General features: G+C 40.2%; 1 non-coding gene across 1 annotated transcript; it reads left to right on the top strand.

Moving 5' to 3' along the window:
• Positions 1-19145: 19145 nt before the first annotated feature.
• Positions 19146-19252, top strand: LOC140876836 (small nucleolar RNA R71). Its single transcript, XR_012149068.1, has one exon. It is a non-coding gene; the product is annotated as a small nucleolar RNA R71 (small nucleolar RNA).
• The last annotated feature ends 206 nt before the right edge of the window (positions 19253-19458 follow it).

Raw genomic sequence — 19458 nt, 5'->3', positions numbered from 1 at the left:
CCTATGAGGGTCTGGTGAGCCGATGTCATCAGGAGGAGGACAACATTCAGCGTAACAGGTCCTTTCTCTCTTCTTCCAGACCAGCTATCTCATTGGGTCTGAGGACTCAATCATTGAAGAAACAAGGTGTGTCTTATTCTTCTTCTGAGACCTCATGTTCTAGGAAAGGTGTTTGCGCTGAGTCAGGATCAGATTCAGTAGGAGAATGAGGACGGTATAGCAGGTACATTTTTTTATGTGACATTCCTGCATTTTTTCTCATAGACACTGGTGCATTGCATTCATTTATTTCAGCAAAATTTGTTAAACACTATAGGTTGTCGTGCATGCCTTCAGACGTAGTGTTATTTGTGTCTACTCTGACTGGTCATTCATCTTTTGCCAATCGTTTAGTCTTGGGATGTACATTAGAGTTTGAAGGCTCTGAGTTGTTAGCAAACCTTATGATTCTAGCGATGGAGGACTTCGATTGAATTTTGGGTATTGATATCTTGACCTCTTATAGAGCTACGGTGGATTGTTATCAGAATATTGTTCAGTTTTGTCCGGTTGGGGAGATAGTTGGTTCTTCTATGGCGAGGGAGCTCGACCCCTTATGCCTCTGGTCTCAGCTTTGTGGGCCGGACAGGCTTTAGAGGCGGGTGGGGAAGGCTACCTTATCCATGTGGTTGATAAATCCATAGGTAGTAGGTCTTTAGAGGAGTTACCCATAGTTTGTGAATACCCAGACGTCTTTCCAGAAGATATTCCTGGATTTCCTTATATCCAAGAGGTTGAGTTCGGGATTGAACTTGTACCAGGGATGGCTCCGATTTCTCAAGCGCCTTATCGACTAGCACCAGCAGAGATGAGAGAGATGCAACAACAGTTGCAATATTTGTTGGATAAGGGATATATCCGACCAAGCGTGTCACCTTGGGGAGCGCCAGTTCTTTTTGTCAAAAAGAAAGATGGTTCTATGCGCCTCAGTATAGACTAACGACAGCTGAACCGTGCGACAGTTAAGAACAAATATCCTTTGCCACGGATTGATGATTTGTTCGATCAGCTTCAGGGTACCGCCGTGTACTCCAAGATTGATTTGTGGTCAGGTTATCATCAGTTGCGTGTTCGAGATGTGGATATCTCGAAGACAACATTTCGTACCCGATATGGTCACTATGAGTTTTTAGTGATGCCTTTTGGGCTAACGAATGCGCCTGTGGTGTTCGTGGATTTGATGAACAGGGTATTCCGCGATTATCTAGACAAGTTTGTCGTTGTCTTCATTGACGACATTTTAGTCTACTCGCGCAGTGTTGATGAACATGCGCAACACTTGAGACTTGTACTGTATATTCTCCGTGAGAAACAGTTGTATGCCAAGTTTAGCAAGTGTGAGTTTTGGATTGACCGAGTGGTATTTATTGGTCATGTTATCTCTCGAGAAGGAGTATCGGTCGATCCGAGTAATACTGAAGCTATTTTGAATTGGTCCCGTCCGACTACAAATTCAGAAATTTGTAGTTTTTTTGGAATTGGCAGGGTACTATCGACGATTTATCGAGAATTTCTCGCGAATTGCTAGACCATTGACACAGCTGACTAGGAAAGATGTTCCTTTTGTGTGGTCAAGCGAGTGCGAGCAGAGCTTCGATGAGTTGAAGGGCCGACTGACTATTGCACCTGTTCTTGCATTGCCATCAGGGTCTGGGGGTTATGTGGTTTTCTCTGATGCATCTCATCAAGGGTTAGGCTGTGTGTTGACACAGAATGAGCATGTAATTGTCTATGCTTCTAGACAATTGAAGACCCACGAAGGGAACTACCTAGTGCATGACTTTGAGCTTGCAGCAATCGTGTTTGCACTGAAGATTTGGTGTCATTACTTGTATGGCGAGAGATTCGAGATCACTTCGGACCACAAAAGTTTGAAATACTTGTTCACGTAGGCGGAGCTGAACATGAGACAGCGTCGATGGTTAGATCTTCTCAAAGACTATGATTGTGAGATTAAATATCATCCCGGTACTTCTAACCTAAAGGCGGACGCACTTAGCCGGCAGGTGAGTGTCAGTGCTCTCCGCATTAGCGCAAGGGCTAGCACCATTCAAGAATGTTGTTCTTCAGGATTTATGTTTTGACATAAGAAGGGACAACAGGGGATCCGAGTTTCCTCAGTACTAGCCGAGCCATCTTTGTTTGCTCGAATTCGAGAAGTGCAGTTTTCTGATTCGAAGACGCAGAAATTAGCAAGATTTGATCAGGGTAACAACACATATGGTTTTCATTTTCAGACAGATGGATTATTGTGCTTGTCTGGCAGGGTTGTGGTACCTGATGACTCATCCTTGCTAGAGGAAGTTTTGTCTCAGGCACATTGTAGTAGATTTGCCGTGCACCTAGGCAGTGCTAAGATGTATAAGGATCTACGTACCAGATTTTGGTGGAAAGGTATAAATCACATTGTGTATCAGTTTGTCTCTCGTTGCCTTGTTTGCCTTGTTTGCCAGCAGGTTAAGGCAGAACATCAACGGCTAGGTGGTCTGATGCATAGTTTGGAGATTTCGGAATGGAAGTGGGAACATGTGATGATGGATTTTGTCAACCACTTGCCAATGACCTCCAAACAGTGTGATTCTATATGGGTTATGGTGGACAGATTGTCCAAATCTGCTCATTTCCTTCCATACAATTGCAAGTTCAATTTTGATCGCATGGAAAGATTGTACATTCAGGAAATAGTTCGTCTGCATGGAGTGCCCCTGAGTATTGTCAGTGATAGAGATCCTAGGTTCACCTCGTGTTTTTGGGGTAGCTTCCAGCGAACTTTGGGTACTACTTTGAGTCTCAGCACAATGTATCATCCAGATACTGACGGTCAATCCGAAAGGAACATTTGGACATCAGAGTATATGTTGTGGTCTTTCATGATGGATTTTGGATTATCATGGCAGGATCACTTGCCGATGATAGAGTGTGCGTATAACAATAGTCACCATCGCAGTATTGACATGGCACCGTTTGAAGCTCTTTACGGTTGCCGTTGCCGAACACCCTTATTCTGGGATGAGGTAGGGGAGAGACAAGTTGAGGGAACAAAGTTGGTTCAGTAAATGGTGGATAAAACAGAGCTGATCAGGAAGCGGATCAAGATTGCTCAGGATAGGCAGGCCAGCTATGCCAACACCAAGCGCAGGCCTTTACACTTTTAGGCAGGAGAACATGTCTTTTTATGGGTTTCACCTTTCCAAAAGGTGATGAGGTTTGGTCTCAAAGGAAAGTTAGCACCAAGATTCATTGGCCCGTTTGAAATCTTGGAGAAGGTCGGGGATGTTTCTTGTCGTTTGGCGTTACTGCCATATCTCAACAGTATTCATAACATGTTTCACGTATCGCTACTACGTCAGTACTTGGCAGATGAGTCCCATATTCTACATCTAATGGAGGTTCAATTGGAGCCTGATTTGTCCTACGTGGAGAAACCACTCTGAATTTTGGACAGGAAGGACATGTTGGAAAACGTGTTCAGATCAATTAGAATTGATACCCGGTGCAGCGGAAGTTTAAAAATTTATTTTATTAATATGGAACGATTCCATATATGGGTATCAAAACTTTTACGATTAAATTAGTGTAAGTAAAACAAATAATCACTATTAAATATTTTACCTTGAAATCTCGAAGCGAGATTATGGACACCAACAGAATTTAATCTGCTCTTGTTGTATATCCCCGGAACTGATGAACGAGCGTTTCTTCAATTAGGTCCACGAATAGAAAACAAAACCCTCTGATTGACTGCACTAGAAATCAATCAGAAGTTTGCGTAGAGAATAAACAGATATGATCTGTTAATTCAGATTGTAATTTTTCACAAAAACACAACCCGAATTTTTCTCCAAAAGGGACAGAGGATTTCGAAAATCCCCTTGAATAATATAGGCTGAAATTCGAAAATTGCAAGACTGAAATCTTATATGATTTTTGATCGAGCAAATATTACCACGAAAAATCAACGTAAATATAACTATCAATTAAGCTTGAATAAATCGCAAGTGCACGATTCAAGTTATAATATAATATACTGAGTACGAGTATCGTCCTCAGGGACTAACGAAAATAATTTGTCTTTTCAATTTTTAACTACACAAAGTATCGAAAAAGTGATTTGTGAATTAACTAACATCTAAAATTAAAACTCAGCCAAGACAACAAATCTCAGAGTGAAGAATAACAATTTAAAATGATTTTGTTGGAATTTCGGTTCACCTTTTCCCTAATTGAACTGGACGATTGTAACTTAATTTATTTTTATAAATTTAACAGAAGTTCCTATAGCATTGACACTCTCTCTCGAGGTGATGCCAAACTAATCAAATCAGTGAAATAATTAAATCTCTCTAATTATTTATCACGACTGATTGCTTTGCGTTCTATGAATTCTACAACTTTCAACCTGGTGGTCTATGGCTATCAACATGTACTAAATACCATATCTCTATGCATATTTTAAGTCCATGGATTATATCATTCGTCCTAATTATAAACCTATCTCTCGACAGCAATTCATAATTTACGAATCTATGTTAAGGGTAGCTAATCATCAACATAGAAAGAAAAATATGATAAAATCAATTATAAACATAAATCAATTCCCAATACGTCCGGTGATTCAATCACACTACAGTGTTTCGGGATTAGGATCCCCTCGATTCCAACAAAATAATAGTTTAGCTACTAGAATTCATTACAAAAATTCAATCTCCAAGATTTTCAACATAAAAATTAAGAAGAAGAAGAAAAGGAAAAACTCCCAACGGAGAAGAGAAATCTCAAGCGTTCAGCCGCCGGTAGTCTTCTGATATGCGTCCCGTGTAACCCTCAAAAACTAAAGAAATAATTGTATTTATAGTTTCCCAGAATCCTCTCCGAAATAAACTCTCAAAATAATAAAAAAAATAAAAACTGTGCGCCGCGCCCGAGCGGTAGAAATTGGCCGCTCGGGCGCCTCGAAACTCCTTGCGCTACTATTTCAAAAATACGTGACCGCGCCCGCGCGGTAGAATATGTCCGCTCGGGCGCCTCGAAATTCCTTGCGCTACTGTTTTTCTCAACCGTGTATGCGCCCGCGCGGTAGAATATGGCCGCCCGCGCGCCCTTCTTCTTTTCCATAATTTTTCCTTTCTTCTTGTTCTATCTGCATGGCCTCTACTGTGCATCACCTTCCCACCAAGTATCGGCATTTCTTGGTGATTTCCGGCCATAAAAATAGATAAACCAGAGGAGTGAATACGAACATAATAAAACAATAAAAAGAACAAGAATGGAAAAGAACGGACAATAAGTAAACGAAACGAAAGCAAAACAAACACAAAACAAACAATAAAAACACATAAAAACGACTCCTATCAACCTCCCCAAACTAACCTTTTGCTCGCCCTCGAGCAAAATAGGAGATAAACTAACATGCAGACACAACAAAACGACGAAACAAGGAAGTGAAATCAATCTTCTTAAGCCTCAGAAAATTTTCCACAAAATAAACAATCCAATCAATCAACATGCTGACATTTTGAAAATGTAACACCAACTAGCAAACCTTGCAAACTTCAAAATCTCGCAACTCCGTATTTTGGAATACTCTACTCTAAATTCAATTCACACATTCTAGAATCATGAGGACTTTTTCGGGTATATCAGGATCAAAATTTTGAAACATTCAATAATACACACACTCATGACTGGTATAACTCAATGAAAAATAGTGTGTGCATATTTTTGATCAATAATCCACATTCATTAACTGTGTCTATCAACAGTCCATAGGCAAAATTCTCACAACCCCTCTCCACTAGTATATTAGGCAACTGTAACTCGGTCAATAGGTCTCATTCGGCTTATAATGTTAGGCTAGGCTAATGGCTCCAAATGAAGGACAAGAATTCAAAGAGGGAGTAAATAAATGATCATTCTATACAGACTACTCTTTTCCAATTACAAATTTGCACTTCTTCTCATTCATTGATTTCCAAATTTTTCTTTTCTTTCACTTGCCTTTTGCCAACATTCTTCTCTTTCTTTTTCCCCATTGTTTTTCAATATTTTCATATTTTTAAACATATCCCTTCTTTTTTTTTTTTTTTTTTTTTCTTTCTACCCCCTTTTGATTTTTGAACAACACTCAACACACCATTCGTTTCTCAACTTTTCAGTAGGAGCATACACATCAATGATCTACAATCAATTTACTCCCAACAAGGTAGGAATGAGTGTTTAAGCTATGGGTAGTAATTGTAGGTTCTTGAAAAAATGTCGAATGGGGGTTTTCCACACGTTTTCACGCGTGCCATTCGTTTTCTATTAAGCTCAAATGAGGTACTAGGGACAAAATAAATCAAGGGTAGTTTGAAAGGCACAAACGAAATTCAGAAAGAAATGCCTATATCACTCCTAAATCACAGTATGCCCGTATTGCGCCTCGAGGGATGTTCGAACTTGTTTTAGACAAATCTCAATTCACAGTTAACTCATACAGATTTCAATCAGTGCAGAAAAAAGAGAATCATCAGTAGTAAGCGATGATTACACCAACATAAAATCCAGATTATGCATCTCTCGTGCTCATATAAATATGAAGGCTCAATTGGGAATCTAAAGGTAGTTCACGAAAGATTTCTTTCTAGCCCACAGATCAAAAAAATTGCCTCAATCATATCCAAGTTTGTGTGTTTCAAATACAGATTCAAGTGTACCTCACAGAATGTTTTGAGACCTATTCATCGACTTGGTTATACTAGTTCAACACGATTTGTCAAACAAAGAAGATAGTCATGGACTTAAGCAAAAACAAACGGTGAACCCAAATTTTTTTTTTTTTTTTTCATTGGCTTTTCTGATTTTCATTCACAACACGTGCAACCACATTACAAACGACTCAAACAAACAAAGAAAACACGAAAAACAAAACTGAAAACACAAAAGGCACACACCCTCCCCAAACGAAAGACAAGCATTGTCCCCAATGCTACTTAACACCACCAAAACTAAAACAAAGTAAAAGAAAATAAAAACAAAAAAACACTAAAAACTCCCCTGGTTCTAATCAGATTCCTCCTCATCCATGTCTTCGGGCAGATCCCAAACCGGTGGAGCATATTGGAACTGGAACGGTGGAGGATATGGCGGTGGTGCAGGATAAACGGCCGGGTCCATCCCAGCATTGGCGAGCAGTCCTCGCATCATGGCATGGGTGGATTCATTGTAGGCGGCGTTTACCTCTTGGCAGTGCTCCTGATGTTGCATCCATTCCGATACTTGGTGGGAAGGTGATGCACAGTAGAGGCCATGCAGATAGAACAAGAAAAAAGGCAAAATTCTGGAAAAGAAGAAGGGCGCGCGGGCGCATACACGGTTGAGAAAAATAGTAGCGCAAGGAATTTCGAGGCGCCCGAGCGGCCATATTCTACCGCGCGGGCGCGGTCACGTATTTTTGAAACAGTAGCGCAAGGAGTTTCGAGGCGCCCGAGCGGCCAATTTCTACCGCTCGGGCGCGGCGCACAGTTTTTATTTTTTTTATTATTTTGAGAGTTTATTTCGGAGAGGATTCTGGGAAACTATAAATACAATTATTTCTTTAGTTTTTGAGGGTTACACGGGACGCATATCAGAAGACTACCGGCGGCTGAACGCTTGAGATTTCTCTTCTCCGTTGGGAGTTTTTCCTTTTCTTCTTCTTCTTAATTTTTATGTTGAAAATCTTGGAGATTGAATTTTTGTAATGAATTCTAGTAGCTAAACTATTATTTTGTTGGAATCGAGGGGATCCTAATCCCGAAACACTGTAGTGTGATTGAATCACCGGACGTATTGGGAATTGATTTATGTTTATAATTGATTTTATCATGTTTTTCTTTCTATGTTGATGATTAGCTACCCTTAACATAGATTCGTAAATTATGAATTGCTGTCGAGAGATAGGTTTATAATTAGGACGAATGATATAATCCATGGACTTAAAATATGCATAGAGATATGGTATTTAGTACATGTTGATAGCCATAGACCACCAGGTTGAAAGTTGTAGAATTCATAGAACGCAAAGCAATCAGTCGTGATAAATAATTTGAGAGATTTAATTATTTCACTGATTTGATTAGTTTGGCATCACCTCGAGAGAGAGTGTCAATGTTATAGGAACTTCTGTTAAATTTATAAAAATAAATTAAGTTACAATCGTCCAGTTCAATTAGGAAAAAGGTGAACCGAAATTCCAACAAAATCATTTTGAATTGTTATTCTTCACTCTGAGATTTGTTGGCTTGGTTGTGAAATTTAAGTTAATTTATATTGAGCTTTAATTTTAGATGTTATTTAATTCACAAATCACTTTTTCGATACTTTGTGTAGTTAAAAATTGAAAAGACAAATTATTTTCGTTAGTCCCTGAGGACGATACTCGTACTCAGTATATGATATTATAACTTGAATCGTGCACTTGCGATTTATTCGAGCTTAATTGATAGATATATTTACGTTGATTTTTCGTGGTAGTATTTGCTCGATCAAGTTTTTGACCGATTAAAAATATTTTTCTTCAAAAATTTTAGTACAACCTGTGCATCATTTGTTGAAAAAGCTTCAGCCTCTACCCATTTTGAAACATAATCGACTGCGACCAAAATGTATTTTTTTGTCAAAGAAGGTGGAAATGGTCCCATAAAGTCGATTCCCCAAACATCGAATATCTCACACTCAATGATATTATTCATAGGCATTTCATTTCGGTTAGAGATATTACCTGTCCGCTGACATCTATCACAAGCTAAAACATACAGGCGTGCATCCTTAAAAAGGTTGGGCCAATAGAACCCACATTCAAGTACCTTCGCTGCAGTTTTGATTGGCCCATTATGGCCACCTACCTCACGATCATGACAATGACTGAGGATGCTTTGCATTTCTCCTTCCGCCACACATCTCCGAATCATTGAGTCAGCACATATTTTAAACAAAAATGGTTCCTCCCAAAAATAGTGCTTGACATCCGATAAAATTTTTTTCTTCTGATGGAAATATAGATTATGTGGGAGGGTGCTTGTGACCAGAAAATTAGCAAAATGTGCATACTATGGTGAACTCTCTATGGCGAAAATTTTTTCATCAGGGAACCAATCATCTACATCCTTTACTTCATTTTGTGCATAATCAGTAATGCATTCTAATCTAGACAAATGGTCAGCTACTACATTTTCAACACCTTTCTTATCCCTGATCTCTAAATCAAATTCTTGCAAAAGCAAGATCCACCTAATCAGTCTAGGTTTCGCATCTTTCTTTGCCAACAGGTGTTTAATAGCAGAGTGATCTGTGTAGACTGTGATTTTTGAAAGCACAAGGTACGAATGAAATTTATCTAGTGCAAATACTACAGCTAGCAACTCTTTTTCAGTTGTGGCATAATTGAGCTGAGCTTCATTAAGAGTCTTACTAGCGTAGTAGATGGTTCGGAATACCTTGTCTATTCGTTGGCCAAGTACCGCACCAACAGCAAAATCACTCGCATCGCACATTACTTCAAATGGAAGCTCCCAGTTCGGCGATGTCAAAACTGGCACAGTCACCAGTCTTTCTCTCAACACCTCAAAGGCCTGCAAACAATTCGAATCAAAATCAAAAGGGGCATATTTCATGAGCAAAGAGGACAGAGGTTTGGCAATTTTTGAAAATCCTTTAATAAATCGCCGATAAAAACCAGCATGTTCGAGGAAACTTCTAACTCCCTTTACTGTCGTAGGTGGAGGCAGATTTTGAATAACGTGCACTTTAGCCTTGTCCACCTCGATCCCCTGCTCAGAAATTCTGTGACCTAACACTATACCTTCTGTCACCATGAAATGACACTTCTCCCAGGTCTCCTCGCATCTCATCAACACAGAATTTAAGTTATGCAGACATGCATCAAAAGATTGACCAAAAATAGAAAAATCATCCATGAAAATTTCTAGAAAATTTTCGACCATATCATGAAAAATAGCAGTCATACATCTCTGAAAAGTAGCAGGAGTGTTACATAATCCGAAAGGCATACGTCTGTAGGCAAATGTACCATATGGGCAGGTAAAAGTCGTTTTATCCTGGTCTTCAGGTGCAATCGCTATTTGATTGTATCCTGAGTACCCATATAAAAAACAGTAAAATTCATACCCAGCCAATCTTTCTAGCATTTGATCAATGAACGGGAGGGGAAAATGATCCTTACGGGTTGCGTCATTTAATTTTCTATAATCTATGCACACACGCCAACCCGTAACTATCCTAGTAGGTATTAATTCATTATTCTCATTCTTTATGACAGTTATCCCCCCTTTCTTTGGTACACATTGCACTGGACTCACCCACGGACTATCAGAAATAGGATAAATGATACCTGCGTCCAACAGTTTGATCGTTTCAGCTTTCACAACTTCCTGCATCTTTGGGTTTAGTCTCCTCTGCGGTTGGACTAATGGGTTGATGCTCTCTTCCATTAAAATCTTGTGCATGCATATGGATGGATTGATTCCTTTGATATCCGCCACTTTCCAAGCAAACACACTCTTGTGTTTCTTAAGCACCTCCATTAGTTTGTCCTCCATCTCACCTGTCAAAGAAGAAGATATTATGACAGGTAACTTATCGTTCTCACCTAAAAACATGTATTTAAGATGAATGGGTAATGGTTTCAATTCCACAGTAGGTGGTTCCTCAATGCTTGGTTTCTGAAGAACTAAATCCTTCCGGTCACCAAGGTCTTCAAGTCTAAGCTTTCCACCTCTTCTCCATGACTGGTTGTCATTCAAGTATGCGGTCATCTCTTCTACTCCGTAACTGAGGTCGCCCAACTGTTCAGATACAAGTGCAGCCTCTAACGGTTCCTGAAAATTATCCTGCACATAATCAAATAAGAGTGAGTCTACTACCTCTAACTGAAAACATTCTTCATTATTCTGAGAAAATTTCAAAGCATTAAAAACGTCAAAAGAAATTTTCTCCTCTCCCACTCTCAACAACAGCTCTCCCTTCTGGACATCTATAAGTGCTTTTCCTGTTGCCAGGAAAGGTCTTCCCAAGATGAGTGGCATGTCTAAATCTTCTTCCATATCTAACACCACGAAGTCCACGGGGAAGATGAATTTGTCTACTTTCACAAGCACGTCCTCGATAATCCCCCGTGGATATTTGATGGACCTGTCCGCCAGTTGTAAAGACATTCTGGTGGACTTTGGTTCTCCCAAGCTCAGTTTCCTGAAAACAGAGTAAGGCATTAAATTTATACTTTCACCCAAATCACACAAAGCCTTATGAAACTGAACATCATTAATTACACAAGGGATAGAGAAACTCCCTGGCTCTTTTTTCTTTTGTGGGATTTTGTTCTGCACCAGTGCCGAGCAATTTTCTGTCAGACTTATCATTGCATGCTCCTTCAATTTCCTCTTGTTAGAGAGGATTTCCTTCAAGAATTTCGCATAGCTTGGCATTTGCATCAGTGCATCGGCGAAGGGTATATTGATGTTCAATTTCTTGAACACTTCTAAAAATTTACCAAACTGAGAGTCTAGCTTGGCCTTCTTAAGAGCTGCAGGAAAAGGTGGTGGCACAACAATTTTTGATTGTGAAGTGGGTGGGTGTTGAGATAGATGACTTACCTGAAGTTTTTTTTGATGTACCCGTTTCGTGCTCTTTCTCGCTTTTTTGTTCAGGCTCGACCGTCTTTCCACTCCTTAATTCAATTGCTTTCACCTGTTCCTTCGGATTCTTCTCAGAGTCGCTTGGCAAAGTACCCTGATCTCTGCTGGAAATTGATTTGGCCAATTGACCTATTTGATTCTCCAGATTTTTGATTGATGCATCTTGATTCTGCATACGGGTTTCAGTAGATGATATAAATTTCTGCATCATCTACTCCAAGCTTGATTTCTCCTCTTGAGGATGCCTGCTATAATTCTGATTTCCATATGGCTTATTATTCTGTAATGCCCCGATTTTATCTTAATCGACTTTATTTGAGATAATCGGAGATTTCAAAGTTCAAGAGCCGACTTGATTTTGATCAGGGTCCTTTTTGCAAATTTCGGATTTTTCAAGGACTAAAACGCAAAAAAATGGAATTGTTATAATATCTAGACTTTGACTAAGTCTCCCATTCTCCCTTCATCCCTCCCAAACGTTTCTCTCCCCCATTGAAGAACTCAACGTGAGTTTCAAGCTTTTGGATTTCCTCCCGAGCTCGATCCGTCCGTTAGAAATTATTTCTGAAGGCAGATTAGCGATCACGGCTGAGAGAGCTTCGTTATACCGTAAGTATTTCTCCGATCGGATATGTTTTGTTTCGGAGGTGGTTAGAATCGATTTAGATTCTAGTATGTTGTTCCTGGCGGAGTTCTGATCGTTTATTATCTGTCAGTTTTGAATTAGAGCGACGTTCGGATTTGTTATGAATTTTTGAAGGGATTTTCGAAAAAGTGAGTTTTGTGATTTGTTGGAATTGGATTGTTTTGGTTGAATGTTGATTGATATGAGTTGCTTAGAGTGATATTATGCTGTTTGCATTTTCGGTTAGTTGAATTTATAGCCGTTATGCCGCCGGTTTGAGATTTTGGAAATTGGAGATTCGTTTGAGTTTTTGGGTGTTTCTCGTTTTGAATGGATTGATATTGGATTGATTTTATCTCCGCAGATTAGTTGAAGATCGTGGAGTTCCGAATTGGCAACTTTCGAATCGTTGAAGAGTTGATCGAGGTTTGGTATCAAGTTGATCCATCCTCGAAAGTTGAATTGAATTATCTTTATCGTTGAACTTGATTTGGAATGGAATTTTGATTTGGAATTCTTGTATCGATGTTGTTTCCAGGTTTGGAGCATCGACGTTGTTGAAAAGAGGTATAAGATGACTTAGATTGGAATGGAACGTGTGACTCGAATCCGACTCGATTCGAGTGTTCCGAAGAATCACATGCCTGCATGTTATTTGATTATTTGAATTATTTGAGTTATGTTTTGAATTTCATTCATCTTGAACATGAATCCTTGATTTGAGTAGCGGGCAGGACGGCCCTTTTGATGATAGACGTTTTGGGGATTATATCGTGAGTGGCCTGGGTGTAGCCGTTTCACCTAGTGCTAGCATACTCCTTATAGTCGCACCAAAGTCTAGAGGATGGAGATACGTAGCACCACCTCGATCGGGAGAGTCGGTGAGTCATTTACGTGATCTCGTCCTCGGGATCCCAAAAGCAAAAGCAGAAATGTTTTGATTATCTGACTTGATAATCCCAGATTTTAAAGACATGCATTGCATTTATGCATATGAATTGAGTTTTAGACATTCTTGTGGAATTTCATGGTTGTTTTATGAATATCTAGAAGATGATGCATTTCGTTTGAGATGTTTTTATGATATTGCATGTTTGTCTCTTTTACTGGGAATATTATTCTCACCGGATTATCCGGCTGTTGTCTTGTCTTTGTATGTGTGCTTGGCAACAGGTGGGGCAGGACCGAGTCAGAGATCGCATGGCTAGGTGGATGAGTTGATAGAGTGAGGCCTTGTTATTGTAGAAGTCGAATTTGAAATCGAACTTAGATTGTATTCGAACTCGATTGGTATTTTGGATTTTGGAACTTAGAATTGATGCATGTTCTACTCTTTCTTGTAATTGAATACTTCGTTGTTGGAAAATTTTTAGTTGGATCATGTCGGAGCCTTTCTGGGTGTTGGATTGCACTTTTGAAGCCTTATTTTGAGCTAAAACAGCAGGCCATGCGCGCCCGCGCCTGGTGAGGAGCGCCCGCGCGTTCTGCTCCCTTTCTCGGAGGCCCGGGCAGGGCTGTATGCGCGCCCGCACCTCGGGTGGCGCGCCCGCGCGTCACCCTGTGTAAAAAAAAAAAAAAAAAAATTTGCTTTATCTCTTGGATCTTTGGATGTCTATTGATAGGATTAATTCTTGATTAGATGATTAGAATCGGGGTCTCACATTAAGTGGTATCAGAGCGATAAGATTCTTGGACTGAATTTAGAAGTGAGTGGGGTAGATCGAGTCCGCATGAATTGATTCTCGCATGTGATTGAGTTATTTAAATTGATTTATTTAAATACCATGCGAGCATGCTTTGTTGTTGAGAATTACTTGATTTACATGATTTTGTTACTTGAAATATGAAGCATGAATTATTTGAGATATGAACTGTATTTCACCTGTATCCGGAATTCTGAGAGGTTGCAAGGGCACCGAATTGCAGCGATTGAGATATCTTGTGTCCTAACCTTTGATTATCAGATGGGTCCTCGACGAGTTATTAATAGGAATCCACCGCCAGTTATTCCTACAACTGAGCAAGCTAGTACTGAAACGGTAGAGATGGATGCTTCAGCGACGCCTATGGAAACCTTGCTGAAAAGGTTTCAGTCGTTCAATCCGCCATTGTTGATGGGTTCAGAAAATCCAGTTGACTGTGAGAGTTGGTTGGATGATATCGATCAGTTGTTCGATTCCATCGATTACACAGATGACCGTCGAATCAGGTTAGTCATTCATCAGCTTCGTGGGGTTGCTAAGAGTTGGTGGATCATGACGAAGAAAGCAATGGAGAATAGAGGTACGGAAGTTACTTGGAATCTTTTCAAATCGGAATTTTATAAGCGGTTTTTCCCTATCTCGTATCGCACAGATAAGGGAGCAGATTTTTCCAACCTGAGGCAAGGGAATCTGAACATTGAAGAGTACGTGGCTAAGTTCGATAGTCTGTTACGTTTTGCACCGCTAATTGCCGGAGATGAAGAAGCTAAGGCAGATCAGTTCATCAATGGTTTGAACCCCGACGTCTTCACGTTGGTAAATACCAACAGGCCTAACAACTTTGCGGATGCCATGAATCACGCAAAGGGAGCAGAAGCAGGTTTGTGGAGACAGAGAGGAAATCAGTTTGTGCCTCAGCAGCAGCAAGGACAGTTTCAGGCACAATCTTCTCAATACCAAAACCAACCGTTCCATTACCAAAATCAATCCTTTCAGTTTCAGAACCAACCACCGAGTTCTGAGGGTGGTAGCAGTGGAGGTAACAGGAAGGATTACTATCTCCCGAAGGGGAAGCAGTTTAAGAAGCACGGAACCAGTTCTTCGAGCTCGAGTGGTTCGAGGCAGTATGGATCGGGACAGAGTTCGGGACAGTCAGGCATGTCTTGTGCCAACTGCGGAGGTCGTCACTCCAGTGATCGGTGTAGAGGTATTTTTGGAAGCTGTCATATTTGTAACCAGGCGGGGCATTTTGCGAGAACGTGTCCTCAGCGTGTTCCTCAGCAACCTCAGAGTGGAATTTTCCCGAGACAGACAGCTCAGCCTCAGCAGAAAGCACCTACTGTCCACTCTTTCCAACCTCAGCAACAGAATGTTCAGGAAGGTAATCAGTATGCAAGCCAGCCTCCCAGACAGCAGGCACGAGTTTTTGCTCTGTCTGAGGATCCGCAGACTCAGGCTGCACCCGATAATGACAGATCAGGTAACGTTCGATATTGAGTTTCCTATTCTTATTGGACTGTTAGATACTGGCGAATCTCTTGCCTTCTTATTGAAGAATCTGTATATGTTTAACGTGCCTCTTTTAAATTGTTGAATCGTTCGAATTGATGAATACACCAGTAGTGTTGTTAACTTCTGTTAACCGGATCTTTTAGAAGAATTAGTTGAGACTAGGAATTTTTATCGTTGATTTCTTATCTTTTTGGAATGAGAATTGTACTGATCTTTTGGAGCTTTTGAGAATCGTATAGCAGATGTTTGTGCCGAGCAGTTGTATTTTTTTTTTCTTCGATGTCTGAATTCTTTTGGATCGAATGGTCTTCTTCGATTGTATGATTTGATGATGGAATTTATGCCGATCAGCGATCTTTTCTTATCGAGATTTTGGAGATGTATTCTTATTAAGTGGAATTGCGCTATAGTCTAGACATCGAGACAGTTGAAGACGCTCGAGACTCAATGTCTGAATCTGGACTTTGAGCTCGTAGCGATCTTATTGATTTGAAGACCTGTTCTTCTATTTGTCTTATGCGGAAATTCTCGTGATCTGTTCTAATTTTAAGAGTTGGAGTAATTATTTTAGCAGACGGAACTTATTTGAAAGCAGATAAGATAATTAGATTGTATGAGATTTCTTACTGCGAATTTTATCTTAGGAATTGTATGCAGCAACCGATGTTTTGAGCTGTTCTTATTTTATCTACTATCTGATTTGATTGACCGATTGTTGGAATCTGCTACCGTTTTCCGTACAGAATGACTTTCATTCAAGATTAGAGGATTGAGATCTTGTCAGAGGTCGTCAGATGTCATGTTTGGCCGAAGTCGGTTAGTTTAGACAGAGATCCTTGATGCGCTCATTCTTTCGGCAAGGACTTCGATGAGATTTTGTTGCCTGATTTCAACTTTTTCAGTTCGATATCCTCAGAACGACGGACAGCCAGATTAGACGAGTCGAACTTTGGATGTTATGCCTTGAGTTGAAACCGGAGATGATTCGATTGTGACTGAGCTTAGGAGGATTTTCTGTAGAGAAGGAGTCGACTTTTGATTGACAGACTTGAAGGAGTAGTTTGGAAAACAGAGTTCGTGTTGGAACCGTGTCGATTTCGAGGACGAAATCTTTTCTTAGTGGGGGAGAATTGTAACGCCCCGATTTTATCTTAATCGACTTTATTTGAGATAATCGGAGATTTCAGAGTTCAAGAGCCGACTTGATTTTGATCAGGGTCCTTTTTGCAAATTTCGGATTTTTTAGGGACTAAAACGCAAAAAAATGGAATTGTTATAATATCTAGACTTTGACTAAGTCTCCCATTCTCCCTTCATCCCTCCCAAACGTTTCTCTCCCCCATTGAAGAACTCAACATGAGTTTCAAGCTTTTGGATTTCCTCCCGAGCTCGATCCGTCCGTTAGAAATTATTTCTGAAGGCAGATTAGCGATCATGGCTGAGAGAGCTTCGTTATACCGTAAGTATTTCTCCGATCGGATATGTTTTGTTTCGGAGATGGTTAGAATCGATTTAGATTCTAGTATGTTGTTTCTGGTGGAGTTCTGATCGTTTATTATTTGTCAGTTTTGAATTAGAGCGACGTTCGGATTTGTTATGAATTTTTGAAGGGATTTTCGAAAAAGTGAGTTTTGTGATTTGTTGGAATTGGATTGTTTTGGTTGAATGTTGATTGATATGAGTTGCTTAGAGTGATATTATGCTGTTTGCATTTTCGGTTAGTTGAATTTATAGCCGTTATGCCGCCGGTTTGAGATTTTGGAAATTAGAGATTCGTTTGAGTTTTTGGGTGTTGCTCATTTTGAATGGATTGATATTGGATTGATTTTATCTCCGCAGATTAGTTGAAGATCGTGGAGTTCCGAATTGGCAACTTTCGAATCGTTGAAGAGTTGATCGAGGTTTGGTATCGAGTTGATCCATCCTCGAAAGTTGAATTGAATTATCTTTATCGTTGAACTTGATTTGGAATGGAATTTTGATTTGGAATTCTTGTATCGATGTTGTTTCCAGGTTTGGAGCATCGACGTTGTTGAAAAGAGGTATAAGATGACTTAGATTGGAATGGAACGTGTGACTCGAATCCGACTCGATTCGAGTGTTCCGAAGAATCACATGCCTGCATGTTATTTGATTATTTGAATTATTTGAGTTATGTTTTGAATTTCATTCATCTTGAACATGAATCCTTGATTTGAGTAGCGGGCAGGACGGCCCTTTTGATGATAGACGTTTTGGGGATTATATTGTGAGTGGCCTGGGTGTAGCCGTTTCACCTAGTGCTAGCATACTCCTTATAGTCGCACCAAAGTCTAGAGGATGGAGATACGTAGCACCACCTCGATCGGGAGAGTCGGTGAGTCGTTTACGTGATCTCGTCCTCGGGATCCCAAAAGCAAAAGAAGAAATGTTTTGATTATCTGACTTGATAATCCCAGATTTTAAAGACATGCATTGCATTTATGCATATGAATTGAGTTTAGACATTCTTGTGGAATTTCATGGTTGTTTTATGAATATCTAGAAGATGATGCATTTCGTTTGAGATGTTTTTATGATATTGCATGTTTGTCTCTTTTACTGGGAATATTATTCTCACCGGATTATCCGGCTGTTGTCTTGTCTTTTTATGTGTGCTTGGCAACAGGTGGGGCAGGACCGAGTCAGAGATCGCATGGCTAGGTGGATGAGTTGATAGAGTGAGGCCTTGTTATTGTAGAAGTCGAATTTGAAATCGAACTTAGATTGTATTCGAACTCGATTGGTATTTTGGATTTTGGAACTTAGAATTGATGCATGTTCTACTCTTTCTTGTAATTGAATACTTCGTTGTTGGAAAAGTTTTAGTTGGATCATGTCGGAGCCTTTCTGGGTGTTGGATTGCACTTTTGAAGCCTTATTTTGAGCTAAAACAGCAGGCCATGCGCGCCCGCGCCTGGTGAGGAGCGCCCGCGCATTTTGCTCCCTTTCTCGGAGGCCCGGGCAGGGCTGTATGCGCGCCCGCGCGTCACCCTGTGTAAAAAAAAAAAAAAAAAAAAATTTGCTTTATCTCTTGGATCTTTGGATGTCTATTGATAGGATTAATTCTTGATTAGATGATTAGAATCGGGGTCTCACATATTCTGTCCACCCCATGAAAAATTCGGATGTTGTCTCCACCCTGGATTGTATGAATTCAAAAATGGGTCATTCCTGGGGCGATTCTGATTTCCCATGTGGCTTGCCATAACTCCCTCCGGTTGAGAGAATGTTTGACAGTCTTTCGTGAAATGCTCTGCACCGCATTTTTCACACCATACTTCTTGCACTCGCATTGCCGAATGTCATACACTCAGTTCCTCGATCCTTTTGTTCATGAATTCAAGTTGAGCAGCCACAGATGTGAATGCTTCAACTTGATGAATTCCAGTTGATTTCCGGGCCCCACTCCTTTCAGATTGAGGATGATAGCTACTGGTTGCCATTTCCTCGATTAATTCATAACCATCCTCCGACGACTTTCGCAGTAGATTCCCACCTGCAGCTGCATCTAACATGGTATGATTTGAATGAGAAAGTCCATAGTAAAAAGTTTGTACCACAAGACCGTCTGGTAATTGATGGTGTGGACATCTCCTCAGTAGATCCTTGTAGCGTTCCCATGCTTCATAAAATGTTTCCTGTTCACCTTGGGAAAAATTTGTGATGTCCGCTCTCACCTTCATTCACTTCGATGGTGGGAAGTATTTGGTGAGGAAAGCTTTAGCCAGATCATCCCAAGTTATGATGGAACCTGCAGGTAAATTCGTTAGCCATGCTTTCGCCTTGTCTCGTAGTGAAAAAGGGAATAAACGCAAACAAATAGCGTCATCTGAAACTCCCTGTATCTTGAATGTATCACAAATTTCTAAAAAATTTGTGAGATGAA

The sequence above is a fragment of the Henckelia pumila genome, chromosome 1 (genome assembly GCF_033568475.1).
Source record: "Henckelia pumila isolate YLH828 chromosome 1, ASM3356847v2, whole genome shotgun sequence".
NCBI classification, from domain to species: domain Eukaryota; kingdom Viridiplantae; phylum Streptophyta; class Magnoliopsida; order Lamiales; family Gesneriaceae; genus Henckelia; species Henckelia pumila.
This window is presented reverse-complemented; position numbering and strand designations above follow the sequence as displayed.